This window comes from Mirounga angustirostris, unplaced genomic scaffold, assembly GCF_029215605.1.
Source record: "Mirounga angustirostris isolate CCGP_5_RB_7025 unplaced genomic scaffold, mMirAng1.0.hap1 SCAF_4, whole genome shotgun sequence".
NCBI classification, from domain to species: Eukaryota; Metazoa; Chordata; class Mammalia; order Carnivora; family Phocidae; genus Mirounga; species Mirounga angustirostris.
The window spans coordinates 53,161,205-53,183,609 of record NW_026991712.1 but is presented as its reverse complement, the minus strand read 5'-3'; the positions used below and the strand labels follow the sequence as shown (position 1 = coordinate 53,183,609).

The window sequence follows — 22,405 nt, the reverse complement described above, 5'->3', positions numbered from 1 at the left end:
GAATCACAAAGAATGTTAAAAACTATTCTGAATGATGAAAACACAAACTAACAAAACATATTACGTAGTTAAAACAGTGTTTAGAACAAAATTTGTTGCTTGAAATGCTTATATTAGAAGATAATAAAAGTTTTAAATCAGTGATTTAAGTTTCTACATTAAGAAACAAGGAAAACCAAAGGAAACTCAATTTAAGATAGAAAAAAGGAAATAATCATTAAAGCAGAAATTTAAAAAATGGTAACCACAAATAAAGAATATTACCAAAGCCAAAGTTGCCTCTTTGAAAAAATTAATAAAATTGATAAATACCTAGAAAGTTTGGTCAAGAAAAAAAGAAAAAAAAATACAAATTGCTAATATCAGATGTAAAAGAGGGAATATCACTGTAGTTCCAATAAATTAACAATTTACATGAAAGGGACAAATTTATTAAAAAACAATTTATAAAAACCAATACAAGGAGGAATTTTAAAAAGCAGTATAATTCTATATCAAAGATATTTAATATATTATTGAAAACCTCACCACATGAATTTCAATAAAATTTTTATAAAGAACCCCTTCCCCCCCCCAAAAAAAACCACTCCAGGTCCCAGTGATTTCTGGTTAATTTTATCAAACATTTGGGAAAAAAACCAATCCCAAACCACACAAACTCAGAACATAGAGAATGAGGGAACATTTCCCAACTCCGTTTCTAAGCCAATATTAACCTATAAAGCCAAAGAATTTACAAGAAAAGAAAATGACAAGCAAATATTCCCCATGAATCCAGATGTAACAATTCTTTTTTTTTTTTTTTAAAGATTTTATTTATTTATTTGACAGAGAGACACAGCGAGAGAGGGAACACCAGCAGGGGGAGGGGGAGAGGGAGAAGCAGGCTCCCCGCCGAGCAGGGAGCCGGATGCGGGACTCGATCCAGGGACTCCAGGATCATGACCTGAGCCGAAGGCAGTCGCTTAACCAACTGAGCCACCCAGGCGCCCCAGATGTAACAATTCTTAAGAAAAAATACGTAAATCACAACTAGAAATATATTGAAAAGATAAGGCATCATAACCAAGTTAGTTGGGTTTGCTACAGGAATATGCATTTTAAAAATCAATGTAATCTACTATGTTAACAGAATAAAAGAGAAAAACTATATGCATATCTCAATAGATGCAGAAAAAGTGTTTTACAAAATCTAACATAGATTCATGATAAAAATTCTTAGCAAACTAATAGAAAGGAATTTCTTGAATCTGATCAAGGGTATCTTTAGTTACTATTATAATTACTGAAACACTGAATTCTTTCCCCTTAAGATGGAGAACAAAGAAGGATGTTCAGTCTTACCACTTTTATTCAACATTACATGAGACATCCTAGTCAGTGAAATAATACAAGAAAAAGAAATAAAAGACATATAGAGAGAAATGAAAGAAAAAAAACTATCTTTATTCATATATAACATAATCATGCACATAGAAAATCCTAACGAGTTTACCAAAAGCTACTAGAACTAATAAATAAATTAAGTTTGTAGGATACATGGTCAATATACAAAAATCAATTGTGTGTTTCTATGCACTATGTGGATAATTAGAAATTGAAAGTATTTGAAATTTTATTTATAGTAGCATTAACTTATATAATAGCATCAAAGTATATCAAATACTTAAGGATAAATTTAACAAACTATGAATAAGACTCGTACAATGAAAACTATAAAACATTGCTGAGAGAAGTTAAAGAACTAAATACATAGAAAGACAAATTTTATTATTGAATTAAATGACTCAATATGGTTAAAAATGCCAATTCTCCCCAAACTGATCTATAAAACCTATGCATTCCCAGTCACAATCCCAAAAGGCTTTATTGTAAAATTGACAGGTTTGTTCTACAATTTAAGTGGATATGCAAAAGATCTAAAATAGCCAAAATAATCTTGGAAGTAAAGAACAATTTTGGGGGGCGCCTGGGTGGCTCAGATGGTTAAGCGTCTGCCTTCGGCTCAGGTCATGATCCCAGGGTCCTGGGATCGAGTCCCACATCGGGCTCCTGGCTCAGCGGGGAGCCTGCTTCTCCCTCTCCCTCTGCCTCTCTCCCTGCTCATGCTCTCTCTCTCTCTGTATCTCTGTGTCTCAAATGAATAAATAAAATCTTAAAAAAAAAAAAAAAAAAGAACAATGTTGGAGGACTCCACAATTGTATTTCAAGACTTAATATAAGGAGACAATATACAGCAGTAATCAAGGCAGTGTGGTATTGGCATAGACAGATCAGTGAAACAGAATAGAGTCCAGAAATCGACCCAAACTTACATGGTCTAAAGATTTTTATAAATGTACTTTTTCAATGGGAAAATAATACCTTCTCAACAAATGATGCTGGGGATAACTGAATAAATATGTTTTAAAAAATTGGACTATGGTCCCTATATCACACTATATATTGAAATTCAAGATGAATCTTCAACCTAAATGTAAAAGCTGAAACTATAGCGTTTCCAGAAGAAAATATAGAATATTTTTACAAACTTTAGTAGGCAGATTTTTTAAGAAAAAGTACCAAGAAAGCACTAAACATAAAAGTAAATGGATTAACTTTATAAAAAATTTAAATTTTGAAATTTTGCTCATTATAAAATGCCATTAGTAAATGAAAAGGCAACCAACTAAAGACTAACAAAAGTCTTGTATCCAGAACATATAAAGAATTACAAATCAATAAGACAACCCTATAAACACTCAAGACTTGAACAGGCATTTCACAGAAGAAGATTACAAACCATTAAGCAAATGAAGATGTTCAACATTATTAGTCATCAGAGAAAGGCAAAATAAAACCACAAACAGATCCCATTGTATCCTGTAGGGTAACTAAAATTTAAAAAACTGACAGCACCAAGTACCCATGAGGATGTAGAATAACTGGAAATCTCACACGTTGTGGATGGGCATTAAAATGGTACAAACATTTTGAAAAACTATTTGGTAATTCCTTATAAAAGAAACCCAGAAATTCTACTCCTAGGTGTTTATCCAAGAGAAGTAAAAACAAATGTCCGCTAAAAGACTTGCATAAGAATGCCCCTAGTAGCTGTATCCACGAGAGCCAAAACATGGAAACAACTCCAATGCCCATCTAAAGAAGAAAGGATAAATAAATTGTGATACATTTATACAACATGTTATTTACTTCTCAGCAACTTAAAAAAATGAAACTATTGATACACGGAAGAAAACGGAAGTCAGGTACAAGTGACAGGAAGTGTAAGAAGAGGCAAAACTAATCTATGGAGATGGAAATCAGAAAATGTGGAGTGGGCATCAACCAGAAGGCAACATAAGGGAAACTTGTGGGGTGATGGAATATTCTACATTTTGACAGGGAGGTTGGTTACACAGGTATATACATTTTTCAGAACTCTTTGTACACTTAAGTTTTGTGCATTTCATTATGCATAAGTATTGGCTCAATTAGATAAGTGCAAATAAATAAGAACAGCAAAGATGAGACTGGAAAGATACTTACATATACAGGGCCTTGAACACTGTGCTAAGGAGGTCAGATTTAGCTCTGAAAAGCAACAGGGAGCTATAGACAGGCAACTATTGACAGGCAACAAGTAGGAGAGTGCCTTAAAGACTGCATTTAAAGAAGGTTACTAAGGTGCTTTATATGCAGAAAGAAGGTATCTGTCCTAATAGCCATTTTTTATATCAATATCATCAATGGAAATGTTTGAGGCCCTTTGTTGTTAAGCTTAGGATAACACACGCATGAGGACTTTGCTTACCCTCCCTCCACCACTCTATCTCCAAGAGATCCCTTCTATATCTTATTTTGTTCCATAGAAAATTAAAAAGTACAATTCCTGTATCAGAATTATTTTCATAAGTGTATTCTATAGGCTGATATGGAACTCCGGAAGAGACCCAGAATTTCATTTTTTTACAAAATAGAGTAGACTCTAGACTCCAGAAGGCAAATGGTTTGGCTTTAGAAATGTAGTTTTAGGGCGCCTGGGTGGCTCAGTTGTTAAGCATCTGCCTTCGACTTAGGTCATGATCCCAGGGTCCTGGGATCGAGCCCTGCATCAGGCTCCCTGCTCAGCGGGAAGCTTGCTTCTCCCTCTCCCACTCCCCCTCCTTGTGTTCCCTCTTGCTGTGTCTCTCTCTGTCAAATAAATTAATAAAATCTTTAAAAAATAAAAAAAAAAAGAAATGTAGCTTTAGTTGCAGTCCAGGAGCCTTAAGGGGGGGAAAAAAGAGTCAACAACAACAAAAAAAACATGAAGATTTTACATAAAAATGCAGATTTGTGGTAAGTTACCGCCTGTACTCTCCCTTCTGTACCAGCTCCCTCTCTTCTGCTCCATGCTGTCCTTGTCCCACATAGAGGCTGTGGCTTTTAATGGAGATGGTGTGTCCTGGAGCAGTCTTCACAATGTCTCTGAGGAGTTATTTTATTTTTGTTAGTGTCGTCTCTTTCATTTATGGTTGTAGGGAATGTAAATTAGGATTAAAGACAAGAGGGAGGAGGCCTTGAGCCCATATGGCTCACAGAACATGGTCTGGTTAGGTCTGCTTTGTTTTATAAATATGTAATCAAACTGGATTTCTGGTCACTGGTGTGCTTCCTCCAGAATTTTCTGGAACCACACATTACCTTTCCATCTTCTCCTCTGATAATTTTTCAGAAGCCAAGCCCAGCAGGCCCACCAGTTCTCAATGAAGGAGCTATTTCTATGAGGCTAAGCAAAATTTCTGGTTAAAATGAAACACTTACGTCTGCTCACTCAGCTGTATCACTTCAAAGAGAAAAACAAATAAAACCCAGCTTCCTGTCATCTCCCAGCATTAAAGGAAGACAAACTACAATTGCTTTCCATTTTGACTAGAAGCAAAACTACAGATGAATAACATGATAGATCAAAAAGCCAAACAAACTTAAGTAACTCTTCATCAGCAAAAGTCAACTAGTTAAAGAGTGAAAACCTCCCACACTGATACCTTCTCTACCTCCCAAAGAAGAAAAAAAAGGAAGAGAAACTCTTTTCTAAACATAACCTAAATAAAATCTTGTAAATTATAACCCAATACTATACCTAAACTATTGAAATCTGCAAGTACTTTTCAACTATTTACAAGGAATAAAAAAGAAATGAGTAAAATAATAGAATTGTACTCACCATAGAAGCTTCTCCTTTTCTAGAGATGAATTCTCCTCCTGCCACCTGACAGAAGTTTTGACTATTAGTGACCAAAATGGGGACTTTTCAGGTACTCTGAGATAGTCATCACTCTACCTGAACTTTTCCCATCCTGTTTTGGGGCAGGATTCATTGGCTCACTCATTCATTTATTCACCATGTACTCATTCATTCATGCAGTGTCTACCCTCTGTCCACAAATATTGTTAAAGGGCCACATGGAAACATTATACATTATACTTTTATGGTTGTTGCTTTTTTTTTAAAAAAAGATTTTATGTATTTATTTGAGAGAGAGAGCAGCAGACTCCCCGCAGAGCAGGGAGCCTGATGCGGGGCTCGATCCCAGGACTCTGCTGGGATCATGACCTGAGCTGAAGGCAGATGCTTAACCAACTGAGCTATGGTTGTTGCTTTTTGATGATGCCAACATTTGATCACTTTGTAGAGCAATAGCATTCTTTCAAAAATTTCCAACCCCATCCTCACCCCTCAAGAATAGAAGCTTTTCATAAGAAGACACCATGTTCCAATTCCTGTTGTTTTAGAATATAAGTAGAAGGATGTCAAGAAGAGCTGCGGAAACACTTTGATGACAATTACATTAATCAGATCACCAAAGATCATGGGCACGCCATACCTTCTACCCTCAGCATCCTTACCTATAGAAGAGTTTAGAGTATGGATGCCTGGGTGGCTCAGTTGGTTAAACACCTGCCTTTGGCTCAGGTCATGATCCTGGGGTCCTGGGATCAAGCCACGTCAGGCTCCCTGCTCAGTGGGGAGTCTGCTTCTCCCTCTCCCTCTGCTGCTCCCCCTCTTCTCCTGCTCATGTGTACTCTCTCTCTCTCTCTCAAATAAATAAATAATTCTTAAATAGAGTTTAGAGGGTGCCTGGGTGGCTCAGTCATTAAGCATCTGCCTTTGGCTCAGGTCATGATCCCAGCGTCCTGGGATTGAGCCCCACATCAGGCTCCCTGCTCAGTGGGAGGCCTGCTTCTCCTTCCCCCACTCCCCCTGCTTGTGTTCCCTCTCTCACTGTCTCTCTCTTTGTCAAATAAATAAATGAATAATCTTTAAAAAAAAAAAAAAAGAGTTTAGAGTAATTAAGGTTTTTAAATGTGTGGTCTATGGGCTCGAAACTACTTGGGGTGTTTTTAAAAAAATGTACATTCCTGGGCTCTATCCCTAGAGCTGCTAAAAAAGAATTTCTGGGACTGGAGTCCCCAAATCTGCTCTTAAAATAGGCACCCCAAAGAGATTATCATATGCTGCAAAGTTGACAACCATTGAACTAATGATCTCTAAGGTCATTTCTAGTTCTAAAGGTCATGACCAAGGTCTGCCATGTAGCAGAAACACTGCCTCTGAGAGGGTGAGACTTTTTATTGAGGTGGGGGGATGTTGGGGCAGGGAGATAATTTTGGAAAATAGAACTTTACAAATTATACAGTTGAGTATACATAGAAAAATTATATAAAAACAAGTGTGACATTTACCCCTCAGAAAAGTAAAAACAATATTATTTTGAAACGAATACTTCTAGTATGTTTTGTAATGGCAAAAGATACTAAGAATAACCATTTTATAATGTGTGGTTGATAATTAAGCTATAATTAGAAAGCGAATAAGAAAATAAATTCCAGATGCCTCTATTTCATGAAGCAGCACAATGACACTTAAGCAAGCGCTGTTCAACTTAAGTTGGAGATGACAAGGGTTTGCCACAGAACGGAGTAAATATTTCTGGTAGAATGTCTTTAATCATCATTCTGGTGGTGGATTATACTTCATTGCTGATAGAAGGAAAACAAACTGAAGGATCTTAGCATAACTGAGGAAACATAACATTTGGATTTACAGTTAACGGTGATTGTTTGGAAACTGTCATTTATTCAGCTGTTTTTGAGAGCTGCTGAAATAAAAAGCATATTTCTGGGTCAGGAAAATCACAAAAAGGAAAACGTTTAAAAACCCAATAAATCCTGTCACTAAGTAAACCAACCTCTCTAGGCTGGAAGTAGCCGTACACATTCACTGGAATTTTCAGTCTCTCACAGGAATATAATTAATTATTGAAGGAGCTGGGTTGGAAGGGTTGGATGATGTTCTCAAAACAGACACAGGGAATTCCGGCCATAGCAACACTTTAGGCCACGCCCATTACCTCTTGCTCTGACCTAAAAATTAATTTTGAAAATATATGTGTCCTTCTAGGTTTCTGTGTGATGGTCCTCTGGAGGGGTCTAACCTTATTATATCTGCAAACGTGTAGGTCTGTTAGAGCTCCCAGGGCCTCCTGACAAATGCAGAGTTTATATAAGTATTGTCCACCTACACCTCAGTGAACACTGCATCCTGTCTGGTGACACCATAGCTATCAACCTGTGGGATGCGCTGCCCAGTACTTTCGTAATTAACGCTATGCATCCCAATCCGTATTGTTGTCTGGAAAAACCGTGTGCAGCCCAGATTTCAACCACTTTGTCCCACTGTCTGCTTAAGAACATTGTTTGCTTATAGCACCATTAAAGATAACAAGAAGAATACAGGTCTCATTCAATTATTTAAAACTGATCTGTAGGCAACTTCCTCTCCATATCCCCTTTGCGTTAAGTCATTCTGCATTTCTGTTGCTCTCCTCAATCCATGCCCTCTTTGGATCAGATCAGCAGCTATCTCTTACCTGCCTAACTGCTACCTGTCTTTCAGTTCTCAGCTTAAACATCACTTCCTTCAGGAGGTTTGCTTGATTATACACTAGCTTAAGTCCCCTTCAAGATCACTCATAGATCTCCATACTTCCCCTATCAGTACTTTTTGTTACCACTTGAGTAATCGTCTGTCTTCCCCAATAAATTATAAACTTGGTGGAGTCAAGGACTGGATCTCTCTTCTTTCCTGTTGTATCCAAGGCACTAGAAGGGTGCCCAGTATTCCAAAGGAACTCAACAAATGCTTCTTAAATAAATAAATGGATTATACTACATATCACATTGCTATAATAATTTGTCTAATAGGCCTTTCTTGGAGAGGACTGTTCTACTCATAGTTGCATGACTAGCACTTAGTACAATGCCCATACCTAGTAGGCAGTTAATAAATATAAGTTGAATGAATGAGCTGCAATCAGCAAATCAGAACAGCTGTATCTTTTTACTGAGCTCGTGTGGGCATCTTTGACTCATTCACATTACAGTCCTCAGTTCATCTGCCTAGGACTGTAGACCCACAGGTAATATAGATATGTTATTGTCAATAGAAATATGTTTCTCCCACTGGAAATATAAGCAAGAACATAAATTGGTCCAAGTTTGGTTTCCTCTCTTATTCTTCAAGCATTATGAGAGTGATACTAAATTATATGTTAATCTCTGTCCAAAAAGGAGTGGGCAGAGAATATGCTATAAAAAGAGTATTAAAAGAGAAGGAAGGGGCGCCTGGGTGGCTCAGATGGTTAAGCGTCTGCCTTCGGCTCAGGTCATGATCCCAGGGTCCTGGGATCGAGTCCCACATCGGGCTCCCCGCTCAGTGGGGAGCCTGCTTCTCCCTCTGACCCTCTCCCCTCTCATGCTGTTTCTCGCTCGCTCGCTCTCTAAAAAATAAATAAAATCTTTAAAAAAAAAAAATCTTTAAAAGAGAAGGAAGAAACAGGGAACTAAGATCTTTTATATACACACATTGAGCCTAACTGTACTAAAATAGCTCCATGAGGCAGTATAATCATGCTTATTTTTGCAGAAAAGAAAAATAATGCTCAGTTGGTTGGGAAATTTGATGAAGACTGGTTGGCCACTAAATCTCATACTTTTCCAATTATAACATACTATGTAGGCGCAAAAGTTGCCTTATTACTTCAATATTCTCTTTTGTGTTGTACTTCTTCCACTTATAATTATTTTCTAAACAAATGAGTTAACAATCAGAGCCTACTACGAGCCAGGTACTAAAGCTTTAGATAAACTTCTCTTTGAAAAATTGTATGAGCTTAGTATTGTCCCCATATTATAGATGTCAAAACCGAGTCTCAGAGTTACTTTTTTTTTTTTTAAAGATTTTATTTATTTATTTGAGACAGAGAGAATGAGAGACAGAGAGCATGAGAGGGAGGAGGGTCAGAGAGAGAAGCAGACTCCCTGCCGAGCAGGGAGCCCGATGCGGGACTCGATCCCGGGACTCCAGGATCATGACCTGAGCTGAAGGCAGTCACTTAACCAACTGAGCCACCCAGGCGCCCTCAGAGTTACTTTGAATATAGTTCATAAGTAGTAAGCTATAGAACAGGAATTCAAACCCTGAATTGTATGACTATAAAACCCCTGGTCTTTCCATTTTACCATGGTGAGCATTATATTTTTGTTTAACTAAATAAGGATGAAACTTCACATAATCACTCTAAAATGCCTCTGGATCTTGCCCTTGCCTTGGTTTTGGTAGGGGATAAACATTCCAGCCCATCATCTGGCACCTTCGACCTCTTCAGTGTATAAACCACGTCATCGTGGTAAGCCCTCAGCCTTTGGGGCAGAAAAAGGATGAATGGAATGGAGAAATTTTGTGCAAGTCAGTTTATATAGAATAAGTAGGAAAAGCTAAGCTATTCAGGCTGCTTTCCCATAATTTTAGGAATTTACTTTTCTTGAGATAATTTTTAAAAATTTATGTAATATATTTATTTATTTTTTATTTTTTATTTTTAAAAAAAGATTTTATTTATTTATTTGAGAGAGAGAGAATGAGAGAGAGCACATGAGAGGGGGGAGGGTCAGAGGGAGAAGCAGACTCCCTGCCAAGCAGGGAGCCCGATGCGGGACTCGATCCAGGGACTCCAGGATCATGACCTGAGCCGAAGGCAGTCGCTTAACCAACTGAGCCACCCAGGCGCCCAAAAATTTATGTAATATATTTAAAAACAAGTTCTTTGATCCTGGAAAATACTGAATGTACCTAAATATAAGAGTGGACTTTTAAAAACATATTTTCCAAACCTGAATGCACAGTCTGATAAAAAAAAAAAAAGAGTGTAATTAAAGGATAACAAGATAGAATCTTTGCAATTGGGACTGTTCTGAAAAATCTTGGACACAGAGTGACCATGACAATCATATAGCGTTTTTCACTTTTCATTATCCTTTAAACAAGTAGTCTGCAGTTCCTAAATGTTGGCAATGCAGTGTTGCGAATTTAAACGGATCACAGTCAATCATCAGAGTCTGTTATTTATGTCTGAAAAAGAATTAAGTCATGCAGAAAATGCCTTATGGTGTCTTTTGAGTGCTCATGCATCAGTACACTCTATTGCCCTGAAAAACTTCTTGGAGGAGAGGCAGTGACAGATTCCTATTTGCTTCTTAGGAGAGTCATAAATGTGCATCCTCTACTTTCAAGTTTATTTCCATTTGCTCAATCAATGATTCTGCTTCATTCATAAGAATCTGAGAGTAAGGAAATCAGAAGAGATGGATCTAGAAGCTGTTTGCTGCCACTTACTGGATAGCCACTCTTCTTGCCTAAACAAATGGAGAAGAACTTTTAACTATTTCTTGACAGTCATATATATGAACCTTCAAATTTCTACAAGTGTCAGAAAAATGTTAGGGACAAAATTGATAAGAAAATTACTCGTCAAAGGTTACATGTCTTCTTAATAAAATACACACTCCTTCCTGCTATCTGCTTTATTTTTTATTTTTTGCCCAGGAGAAGAAAAGTATAGTTTATATCTAGAGTAGAATATCCAGGAAAAAAAGTGCGGATGAGTAGAATACCACATAGAGTGAGTAAAGAACTAAGAAGAACATTAGTAGTTAATTATAACTCATAGAGTGTTCCAATAGCACAAAGCTACAAAATGGGAAGTTTTTCTCAGAATGAGTATCATCTGCTGCCTCCACAAATGTTTGTAAGGCTTATTTGCTTTGGTGCAAAATATTCCAATTGGGTAGTCATGTCATCTAATGCAGGTCATTTCCCCCATTCATGTAGTACCACAAATCTATTAGAAAGAAGCCTTTGAACACTGTCACGGTCAAACAGGTGTCTAATCTTTCTACTACTACATTTTTCACTCTTGATTGTGTCTCAGCTGTTACTGAAGTTTGCATACTTAAAGCTAGAAACATCAGCTCATTCAAATATCCTACTTGGAGGGTGATTTTGGCTTGTAAAATAGTTGTAGCCTTTTGTGGACATCTGTGTAAATTTAGTCAGAATGTCTGTAGTTCCAATTCCAAGTAAAGTTTTATCAAAAAGTATTATCAGAAAAAATATAACTGAGTTGAATTAGCCCTCTATGACATAATGTTATGTATTTGAGCTGGAATCACCTTTAAAGGCAATTAATAACCCTTAGATAGTGGAGTAGGCTAGTAGTTTCTTTCTCTCATATAAATAAAGTATAGGAAGCTATTTTTGAAGTAAAGGATAATGGTGATATTGATGATAATTAACATTATGGAGCACTTTGCAAGTGCTAAGCATCTTGCAGACTGTTGCATTTATTCTGCACAACACCATGAGTAGGTAGAAGAATAGCATTTGACAGATAAAGAAACTGATACCCCAAAAGGTAGAGCAACTTTCATAGGGTACATGGCTAAGTAGGGCAGAGCTGGGACTCTTACTGACTTTGACAACAGGGCACACCTCTTAACCACTATGCTTTCTTACATCCCCAATTAACTTAGATAAGTATTAATATTCTTGGCATAATACTCTTTTGGCTACCATTTATTGATGTAACAATTAATAAAAATATTAGTTTATATATTTTAAAAGATATGTATAGAATAAGCATCTATATCTCTAAGCCAGATATGTTGGGGGGGGGGATTTTGACTCTCAGTGGGCTACCTCCTCCACTCTCACCTCTGTCCTCACTCTCAGTATATCCCAAGAAGACTCTGTCCTGACCCCTAAGAGTGCTCCTCATTCTGTGTCCCCATGGCAGCAAAGGCAACATCATCTATCTACTCAGTTGCCCAAACCAGAAACCTGGGTATCATCTGGCTTTTTCCTTCTCCCTTTCTCTCTACATAAAATCACTAAGTCTGCAATATGCTAAGTATCTCTTAAACCCATCTACCTCTCCGATAGTACCCTGACGGGGCTCCCCTCTCTTGCTACCCTCCAAACTTCTTCACTCTTCAAATTGTTCTGCCCCAGAGCTACTGCAAGTATAATTTCATTCTTCATTCTCTCCCTTGTTTAAAAATTTTCACTGGTTCTGCATTTCTCTTGGGATCAAGTCTCTTCTCAATATGACCTTCAGCAATGAGTCCTGCTTACCTCTCTAGTAGGAGAGACAGATAAAAACAACCCAACAAACAAATACAGGCATTTACAAGTTTCTCTAAATGGTGTGAAGGAGGGGTGCCTGGGTGTTTCAGTCCGTTGAGCGTGGGACTCTTGATTTCAGCTCAAGTCGTGATCTCAAGGTCGTGGGATTGAGCCCTGTGTCAGGCTCCATGCTCAGTGGGGGAGTCTGCTGGAGATTTTCTCTCTCCCTCTGCCCCTCGCCCTGCTCACACACACTCTCTCTCTAAAATAAATAAATAAATCTTTAAAGAAAATAAATGGTGTGAAGGAAATAAACAGTTAACTGAGATAGACACAGTGTCTGGAGGCTGTGCCACTGCGGCTCCTTTGAGAATAGGGAAACTGAAAATTGTAGGTAGGAGAGAGTAAACTATCAAGGACTTGAAAAAAGTCTGCGCAGCTGGGGCAAGATGATCAGAGGAAGAGTGGCATGAGCTGAGGTTCACAGCCTTGGACCCTGGGATGGAGTCTGGATTCTATCCAAAGAGAAATGACAATCCTTTGCCAATTAAGCAGATATCCCTGCCTGCTTTGTGGAGGGTGGGGCGTTGAGCATACAATAACAGAAGCCAGTAAGGAAGAGATTGCAGAGGTCTAACAAAAAGAATGGAACCAGACTAGAGTGGTGGCAGAGGAAGGGAAGACTGCTGAGTAGATCTGTTACATTTTACAGCAGGGACTGGCGGGACCTGCCAATGATTTGAATGTGGATGTTCTGGAAAGGAAGGAATACAGGATGTCTCTAAGTTCTTGACCAAAAGTCCTAAGCGGGCCACTTTATGAAAAGGGAAGCTTGGGTGAAAAGCAGGCCTAGAATCAAAAGACTTTTTTGAACATGTTAAGTTTGAGATGCTCATGAAACACTGAAGTGGAAGAGTCAAGGAGGCAACATGGAATCAAGATAGGTCTGGATCAGAAATTAAGAGTAAGAATATGTACCCATATAGATAGCACATGTAAACACCTCCAGCAAACTTCTCCTGACTTGCAGTCTGGGTTGGGAACCCCTTGTGTCTAGCATCGCACCCTGAACTTCTCCTCTACTGTAAGGATGATTTTATCCTTTGCTGTACTAATACCATCCCACAATTAGCATGTGTTCTCTATCCAACAGTGAGCTAGTTTCATGAGGCCAGTGACTGGTCTCTATTCACTACTGTGCTCCCAATCTAGTCCTGTGAATGCTCTTCACCCAAAAAGAAAGTGGATATCCAATATTAGCCCACACTTAGTGGAAGAATAAGCTCCACCTCTTGAAGGGAGGAATTTCAAAGAATCTGTAGACATGTCTTTTGTTTCTTTTTAAGATGTTATTTATTTACTTCAGAGAGAGAGAGAGAGAGATTATGAGCAGGGGGAGGAGCAGAGGGAGAGGGGGGGAGAGAATCCCAGGCAGACTCTGTGCTAAGTATGGAACCCGACATGGGGCTCAATCCCAGGACCCTAGGATCATGACAAGAGCCAAAGGCAGACGCTTAACTGACTGACCCACCCAGGTGCCCCTTGGCAAAATATTCTTTAGTTTTTGTTTGAGTTTATACAAGCAATCTCTGAGTGTGTTGAACTATGAAATTTTATCCTTAGAAAATTTTTGAGATGGCTAATTACAAATCAGATTCTCACTCTTCTCATATTTGACTGCAAGGTTATCCTTGTTTTGAGCCCAAACTTGGAATTATGAAAAACTGTATAACTAACAGAATTGTTCTTACTTCTAAATGAACATACACAAAAGAATACTCAAGAGTGATTAATTTCATTATTAGTTTACACTGATAGTTAAAATAATATTACCTGTCTGCCATCAGACTTCTAGGATAATGAAAAAAGAACCCCACCACTGAAAAAAGAATGCTTGCCAACCTTGCCATGAATAATTCTGAGTTTTAATTGTTAATTTACTTTGGTTAATTTACAATGGGCAGTAAAATGGTTAAGTGCTCTTCTTATCAATATCTACTCTTTCAAGAAAGTTTGCTGAGAAGTGGAAATATTACCGCTAGTCATGAGGTTTTTGTTTGTTCTGGGATTATTAAGGCAAAGAGAGCCAAAGGCCACCCGTAGAATGTACGTGATATTGTTATCCTAATATATCATTAAATGAAGGCTCTGCTAAATCTTTTTTTTTTTTTTAAAGATTTTATTTATTTATTTGACAGAGAGAGACCCAGCGAGAGAGGGAACACAAGCAGGGGGAGTGGGAGAGGGAGAAGCAGGCTCCCCACGGAGCAGGGAGACCGACGCGGGGCTCGATCCCAGGACCCTGGGATCATGACCTGAGCCGAAGGCAGACGCCTAACGACTGAGACACCCAGGCACCCCATCTGCTAAATCTTTTTAAAAGAAGCTGGGAGAAGTCCCTTATTTAAATTTGCTTTCAAGAAACTATTTTACAATGTCATACATTTATTATATTTTTATCAAGGCATTTTTATCAAAGCAACAATGGAGATACAAGATCTTCGTTTCGATGCTATAACTCGGGTGTTAACTTCCTGTTTTCTTCTGAAAAGAAATTATTCTTTGCTCTCCATTTTTCTCTGCCATCACTGACTTTTCCTATACTCAACTATTACTAGTATTTCCTGCTGTTGAAGAGCTGACCTGAGCTTTTCTCTTCACTGGATAAACTGCCAGATCACAGAATATTGTCAGGTAGACATATTTTCACTGTTTAAAAAAATGATGTTCTGTGAAGGCCGCGGAGAAGAGCAAATCCAGACCCTCAACTACTTTTGTATTGAGGGTCCAGGGGTCTCTTCCCATTAGATGGTCATTTGCTTCCTGCTGGAGGCCCTGAAGAGGTGGGTACTCAGTGCCTCAGAAGGCAGCCGCTCCATTTTTAGACACCCATAATTATTTTATATAGAAAATTTCTCTTTAAATTGAACAATTCACCTCCCTGTTCTTTTACCTCACTACTTCTATTCTGTCTCCCGGGGCCGTGCTGCATGATTGCACTCCTCTTCTGACTCAAGTGCTTCAACTATTTCTCTTTTTCTTATTGAACAGTGTTTGTTCTTCCAGCCGTTTCTCATGTGTTAGATTTCCTAGATCCTCCCAACCTTCAGGCCCACTGTTTTTCAGACGCGATCTAAGCATTCAGGGTGGTATGGCTGAATACTGGCCCGCTGTTTTTCAATAGTGAGCTTTCAGGAATCTGTTCCCAGCTAAGAGTTTGGTCAGACAGACCTGGACCTGCCCCGAGCCCGATCACAGGTCCAACTCCGTGGAGGGAGGATGTCCTTACCCACACACACTGGGTGGGACGGAGGCAGTAACAGGACATGACCCAAGGCTTGTTGTGTGGAGTCAGAGTATCATGTGAGGCATTTAGCCCATAACCTGATAGACAGTAAGCATTTAGTAAATGTTAGCCATGTTTGTAACTTAAACATAGAATCCCCCTTTTCTCAACATACTGTGGGAAAGAACTGTCAATTCCTGAATCCTGAATACCAGAACACTCTGAATGTAGCTCAAATCCATATTAACTTTCAGCACCCTCACTGTACATGGCTGACTCATACTGAGATAATCAAAACTCCTCAGTCTTTTTTACATATGATTCCAGTTGACCACATCTTTCTCATCTGTCCTTGCACAGTTTTTTGGTTTTGCTGTTGTTATTCGTAGTGTGGTTTTTTTTTAAATGACTTAATCAATGCTAATATATTAAGTGTAACTGATCATCCCAACCTATAGACATCATTTTGGATTCTGTGTATTCACTGTACTTCCCAGCTGAACGGAACTACTGGAGAGTCCAGTTGCTGTTGGCATCCCTGCCACTGAGACTTTATAAGATACTGTGTATTCTTTGCCAAAAAGAACAGCTTTATTCCTAACAGCTCTTTGCCTGGTGGCCTTGGAGCATCTCCAAGTTTCCAGTTAGCTTCAGGCTTTCTGAGGGGTTCTAGACTTCCGTGAATCCTCTGGTGGTTCTTCTTCCTGATGAATGCCAAACAGCGGCCCATGTGTGTTCTGGCCACTTTTCACATATTGTTTGCCCAGTAAAACTGTGGGTCATGTCAATGCCAATGAACTCTCATGCTACCATGTCCTGCGCACTAAGCACACGGGAGGTAATGGAATTGCTAGAGAAGATATGTATGAGGTTTACACAAACCCCCACCTCCTGCCCCTTGCATTAAACTTAAGACTTTCAAAACACACACTCACATCCTCCCTTTTAAGAGGACAAAATACTTACAAGTCTAAGTTTCTATCTAATTGGGTTATCTTGGACAAATTAGTGAACTTTTCTGGCCACAACAAAATGAGGGGGTTGAATTGAGATTACCCCAGTTGCCCAAGGAGCAGAATTCTATAGTTCATTTTAATGCTGTTTCCATTGAAAAATTAGTCTTGTATTAGGGTCTCCCTAGATCTTATAGGATTATAGTATCCATATTTTCCAGCTTTATTGTTCATCCATAGCATTGAACTAAGGATGCAAAGTGATCCATGGTGATCATAATTTCCAACACAAGCCTATAGCAAAAGTATCTTGGGTGTCTCAACATTTTCAATTTTCTGACGCTCAATGCCACTGAGTGCTATTGAAACACATTACCCTACATCAGTCAAAATTACTTCCTCTTCCTCTCTCCCCTGCCATTGCCTGAGTTTATGCTGCCCTCGGTAATAGCCTCCTGGCTCACAGTTTTCCTGTCTGTCCTCCACAGTGCTGCCAATGCAGTCAATCAAAAATACAAATCTGATCATGAGGTTCCCTAGACCCTTCAAAGCTCCTTTAGCACTTGACACACAAAGCTCACATAATCCAGAGCCTCCAGCCTCATGTCCTGATGTCCTGCCACCTAGAAAGTACAGGTGGAACTGTTGGAATAGAGGCTGGGACAGTGCGTAGAGGCTGACTACCTCCCATAAGAACTTAGAAGGGGCGCCTGGGTGGCTCAGATGGTTAAGCGTCTGCCTTCGGCTCAGGTCATGATCCCAGGGTCTTGGGATCGAGTCCCACATCGGGCTCCCTGCTCCTTGGGAGCTTGCTTCTCCCTCTGCCTCTCTCTCTGTCTCTCATGAATAAATAAATAAAATCTTTAAAAAAAAAAAAAAAAAAAAAAAAAAGAACTTAGAAGATGTTCAAAATCATTAACCATCAGGGAAATGTAAATTAAAACCACAAGGAGGGGGGCCCTGGGTGGCTCAGTCGTTAAGCGTCTGCCTTTGGCTCAGGCCATGGTCCCAGGGTCCTGGGATCGAGCCCCGCATTGGGCTCCCTGCTCCACGGGAAGCCTGCTTCTCCCTCTCTCACTCCCCCTTCTTGTGTTCCCTCTCTTGCTGTGTTTCTCTCTGTCAAATAAACAAATAAAAATCTTTAAAAATGAAAAAAAAAAAAAAACACAAGGAGGTGTTAGTGTTACTACACATCTGTTACTATACAATGGCTAAAATACTAGTGACAACACTAAATGCTGATGAGGATGTGGAGAAACTGGATCACTCATACATGGTTGAAGGGTATGTACAATGGTATAACCACTCTGGAAAACAGTTTGGCAGCTTCTTAAAAAATGATACCTGCAACCATATGATAGCAATTTTAGTCTTGGGCATTTATCCCAAAGAAATGAAAACTTATGCTCACATAAAACCTATGCATGAATGTTCATAGCAGCTTCATCTGTAATAGCCCCAAACTGGAAACAGCTCAGATGTCTTTCAATGGATGATTGGTTAAACAAACTGGGGTACATCCAACATACCATGGAATACTACTCAACAGTGAAGAGGAATAAATTATTATTATTATTATTTTTTAAAATATTTTATTTATTTATTCATGAGAGACAGAGAGAGAGACAGAGGCAGAGGGAGAAGCAGGCTCCCCGCGGAGCAGGGAGCCTGATGCGGGACTCGATCCCAGGACCCTGGGATCATGACCTGAGCCAAAGGCAGATGCTTAACCGACTGAGCCACCCAGGCGTCCCAAAGAGGAATAAATTATTGACACACACAAAAACTTGGATGAATATCCAGAGAATTATGTTGAGTAAAAAAAGCCAAAAGGTTACATGTTATATGATTCTCTATATGTAATATTCTTGAAATGAAAAAATTTTAGGAATAAAGGGCAAATTAGTGGTTGCCTAGAGTTAGGGAAGGAGGATGGAGGGAAGGGGGGAGGTGGGTGTGTTTAATAAAAGGGCAACAAGAGGGATCCTCGTGATGGAACTCTTCTCGATCTTGACTGTGATGGTGGATACATACAAGATGAAATTATATAGAACTACACACACATACAAACACACATACACAAAGTGAATATGAGTAAAACTGGGGAAATCTGAATAAGTTTGGAGGATTGTATCAATGTCAATATCCTGGTTGTAATACTATACTATAATTTTGCAAGGTATACCATTTGGTGAAACTGGGCAAAAGGTTTACAGGATCTCTTTGTATTATTTCTTCCAACTGCATGTGAATCTACAATTATCTCAATGAAAATTTCAATTAAAAAACAGATCTCTGAAGAGAATGGACTGGAATTGAGGCCAGGAGCTGTTAGAGTGGATGCAGGGAGACCGATTATGAGGTGATTACCATGAAGATAATGATGGCTTGGGCCATGTGGGTTGCTGGGGAGAGTGGCAATGGACAGGAAGATAAATGGGTTTGATGTGGACCTAGAGTCTACACCTTTGACTTTTGAAAGGAATTTTCCCAGAGAGCTTCCCAAATCCCCAAATTTGTTGTTGTTGTTGTTTTAAAGATTTTATTTATTTATTTGACAGAGAGAGACACAGTGAGAGAGGGAACACAAGCAGGGGGAGTGGGAGAGGGAGAAGCAGGCTTCCCGCAGAGCAGGGAGCCCGATGTGGGACTTGATCCCAGGACCCTGGGATCATGACCCAAGCTGAAGGCAGCCACTTAATGACTGAGCCACCCAGGCACCCCAAGTCCCCAAATTTGTAAAAACCATGATAATATATAACAATGATGTTAATTTCAATAATGTATACTTAAAAATTTATTAATATTCTTTAGTTCTCTTGGCCTCAATGATACAAAAACAAGAACAAAGCCAAATTATGAGTGGAGACTGGGCACCTCATCCCTCTCCCTATCTCCTTGTGAGTGGAATCTGGTGCCAAGCCTTCCTGCTGTCCCTACCCTCACCAACCCAAATATCTACAAACCTGGCACTGTCCTCAGGACCTCACCCCTCTCCATCTTTACTTTGAATGACAAAGGGATAAGGAAGATGGCAGGGTCAGGTTTTCTTCCTATTTCCCCAGGCATCCCAGAAACGCACCATCTCACACATGCCACACCTTCTTCTCATTACATGTGTCTTCTTCCCACCCTGTGCCTGAGATTAAGCTCCATTCCTTCAAAATTATATGCTTTCTGCACAGACCTCTGAGGTACTTTTACAAGAAATGTTAAATTTCTGAATACCAAAGGTCTACTCTGCTATTGTTTCCATGTGGAGAGGACAGTGTTTTTCTCTGGTGAGATAAAATGACTTTTATCCAGAAATGTCTTCAGAGCCATGAATAATAATTTAAGATCTAAACAAGATCCTGGCCCCAAAAGATAGGAAACAATTCAAAGAAAGTGAAGTACAATTCTAAAGATTTTTTCATTTATTTTTTTAAGAGAGAGAGACATAGCGAGAGCAGGAACACAAGCAGGGGGAGGGGGAGTGGGAGAGGGAGAAGCAGGCTTCCCACAGAGCAGGGAGCCCGATGTGGGACTCGATCCCAGGACCCTGGGATCATGACCTGAGCCGAAGGCAGACCTTAACGACTGAGCCACCCAGGCGCCCTGAAGTACAATTCTAAAGCAAATGTTAAAAAAAAAAAAAAAGATAAAATGATAAATACAACGCTTACCTACATTTATTATATTCACCACACTAAAAATGAGGAGTACCATGCTGTGTAGCTGGGAACTATTACAGATTATGACTGTTTTCACATCACTGGTTCACAGCGTCTTGATTTTTAGAAAAGCACTGGACATCTGGCCCTTAGTAACTCTACTGCGGCTTTCAAATATCAGGCCAGAACGGAAGGAAGTGATGAAGTCCAGAATGTTCCTGGTAAAACTAAAAAGGACAGTTCAACTACTGGAGGGTCCAAGAGGCCCCTAGTCCACTGGATTCCCAAGTGATCAGGCACAGAAGACATCAGTTATAGAACGGCTAAGTCCTTAGGAAGTCACTGGGGAAGTTGCAAGGGTGCTGAAGGATCCACTTCCACAGGCTGACAGCTGAGTTACAGCTTTAGGAGATTTGAAACCGAAAAGAAAGTTTAGAAATGAGTCAAGTGCCTGGATTCTTCAGAGTGGCATTGACTATCACCTCTGAAGTGGAGTGGGAGGTGACAGAGCTACTGGGAATGAGAATCCTGTGGAGAACTATTAGAGCTAAAAGGGACCTGAGAACACAGGATAAAGCTCAAAAAAAATACATCTATTTGTTTCATGACAATTCACTATTTTATCTACTTCTTTACCTCTTGAAAAATGTGCTTTTAAATTTTATTTTATTTTAGGGAGAGAGCACGCACATGCCGGTGGTGCAGGGCGGGCTGGGGGATGCAGAGGGAAAGGGACAGAGAATCCCAAGCACAGAGGCCAATGCAGGCAGCTCCGTCTCACTACTCTGAGATCATGACCTGAGACGAAACCACAAGTCTGACGCCCAACCAATGAGCCACACAGGCCCCGGGGAAAAGGTACTTTAAAAAGATTTACTTTGTAGGGCGCCTGGGTGGCTCAGTTGGTTAAGCGACTGCCTTTGGCTCATGTCATGATCCTGGAGTCCTGGGATCGAGTCCCGCATCGGGCTCCCTGCTTGGCAGGGAGTCTGCTTCTCCCTCTGACCCTCCTCCCTCTCATGCTCTCTGTCTCTCATTCTCTCTCTCTCAAATAAATAAATAAAATCTTAAAAAAAAAAAAAAGATTTACTTTGTAGCATAATGTACGTGAAGATACATACATAACGTTTTCACTGTTGAGGCATTTTCCTTAAAACTGCTGTTTCTTTCCCATCCTACCCCCCCTTTTTTCTCTGTATTTTTGTCCACATACAAAAAGTCATATATTTTATTTTTATGTGTGTATTTATTTATTTATTTTAAACTTATCTTTTTTTTTTTTTTTTTTTTAAGATTTTATTTATTTATTCGACAGAGAGAGACACAGCGAGAGGGAACCCAAACAGGGGGAGTGGAAGAGGGAGAAGCAGGCTTCCCGCGGAGCAGCAGGGAGCCCGATGCGGGGCTTGATCCCAGGACCCTGGGATCATGATCTGAGCCAAAGGCAGACGCTTAACTGAGCCACCCAGGCGCCCCCAAAAAGTTATTTAAATATCACTTAAATTTCTAAACACTTGGTAAAATTTGAAGTAACCTTCTCCTTTAACTTTAAGCTCATACTCCCTTTCTTTCTGAAGCCCTCCTAAGAGACAGTGTCTTCCCCTCTGTGTCCCACTCCTTCGTCTCTTAGATAGTAAATATCTGCTTCCTCACCTGACCCCCTCTTTTGTTCATAGTAGAAAGTGTGAGGGCCTTTTTTTCACCTTTATATTTTTCAGATTACTACAGGACCTGTAACATAGTCGGGCTCAATAAAAATCTATTGAATAAAAGAGAAACCAAACAAAAGTGGACCTGGTAGGATTGATATTAAGTCATTAAAACCATCAGCGCCTCTGATCACATGATTTGCAAGGCCTGTGACAAAATTCCAGAGCAAGGAATCGTCACTGGTGTCCCTTGTCATATCATCATTTGCATGCCTGCTTCTAGAAAATCCTGTAGAATGGCCTTTAACTAGGGTGGCAGTGCTGAGCCTCTGTATGACTGGGGCATGGTGACCTGCCAAAGATAACCATCCCATCAA

The 22,405-nt window shown here is 39.5% G+C and overlaps 1 long non-coding RNA gene across 3 annotated transcripts in view; it reads right to left on the bottom strand.

The window, feature by feature from the left end:
- LOC123858951 (uncharacterized) overlaps positions 1-22,405 on the bottom strand; it is a 95,608-nt gene that overhangs the window by 10,092 nt on the left and 63,111 nt on the right. For all 3 annotated transcript variants that reach the window (XR_010410630.1, XR_010410629.1, XR_006794308.3), the window contains 2 exons: positions 5,189-5,233; positions 4,330-4,449 (listed from right to left, as the gene is read on the bottom strand). This is a non-coding gene — a long non-coding RNA (uncharacterized LOC123858951). The remainder of the gene's footprint in view (positions 1-4,329; positions 4,450-5,188; positions 5,234-22,405) is intronic.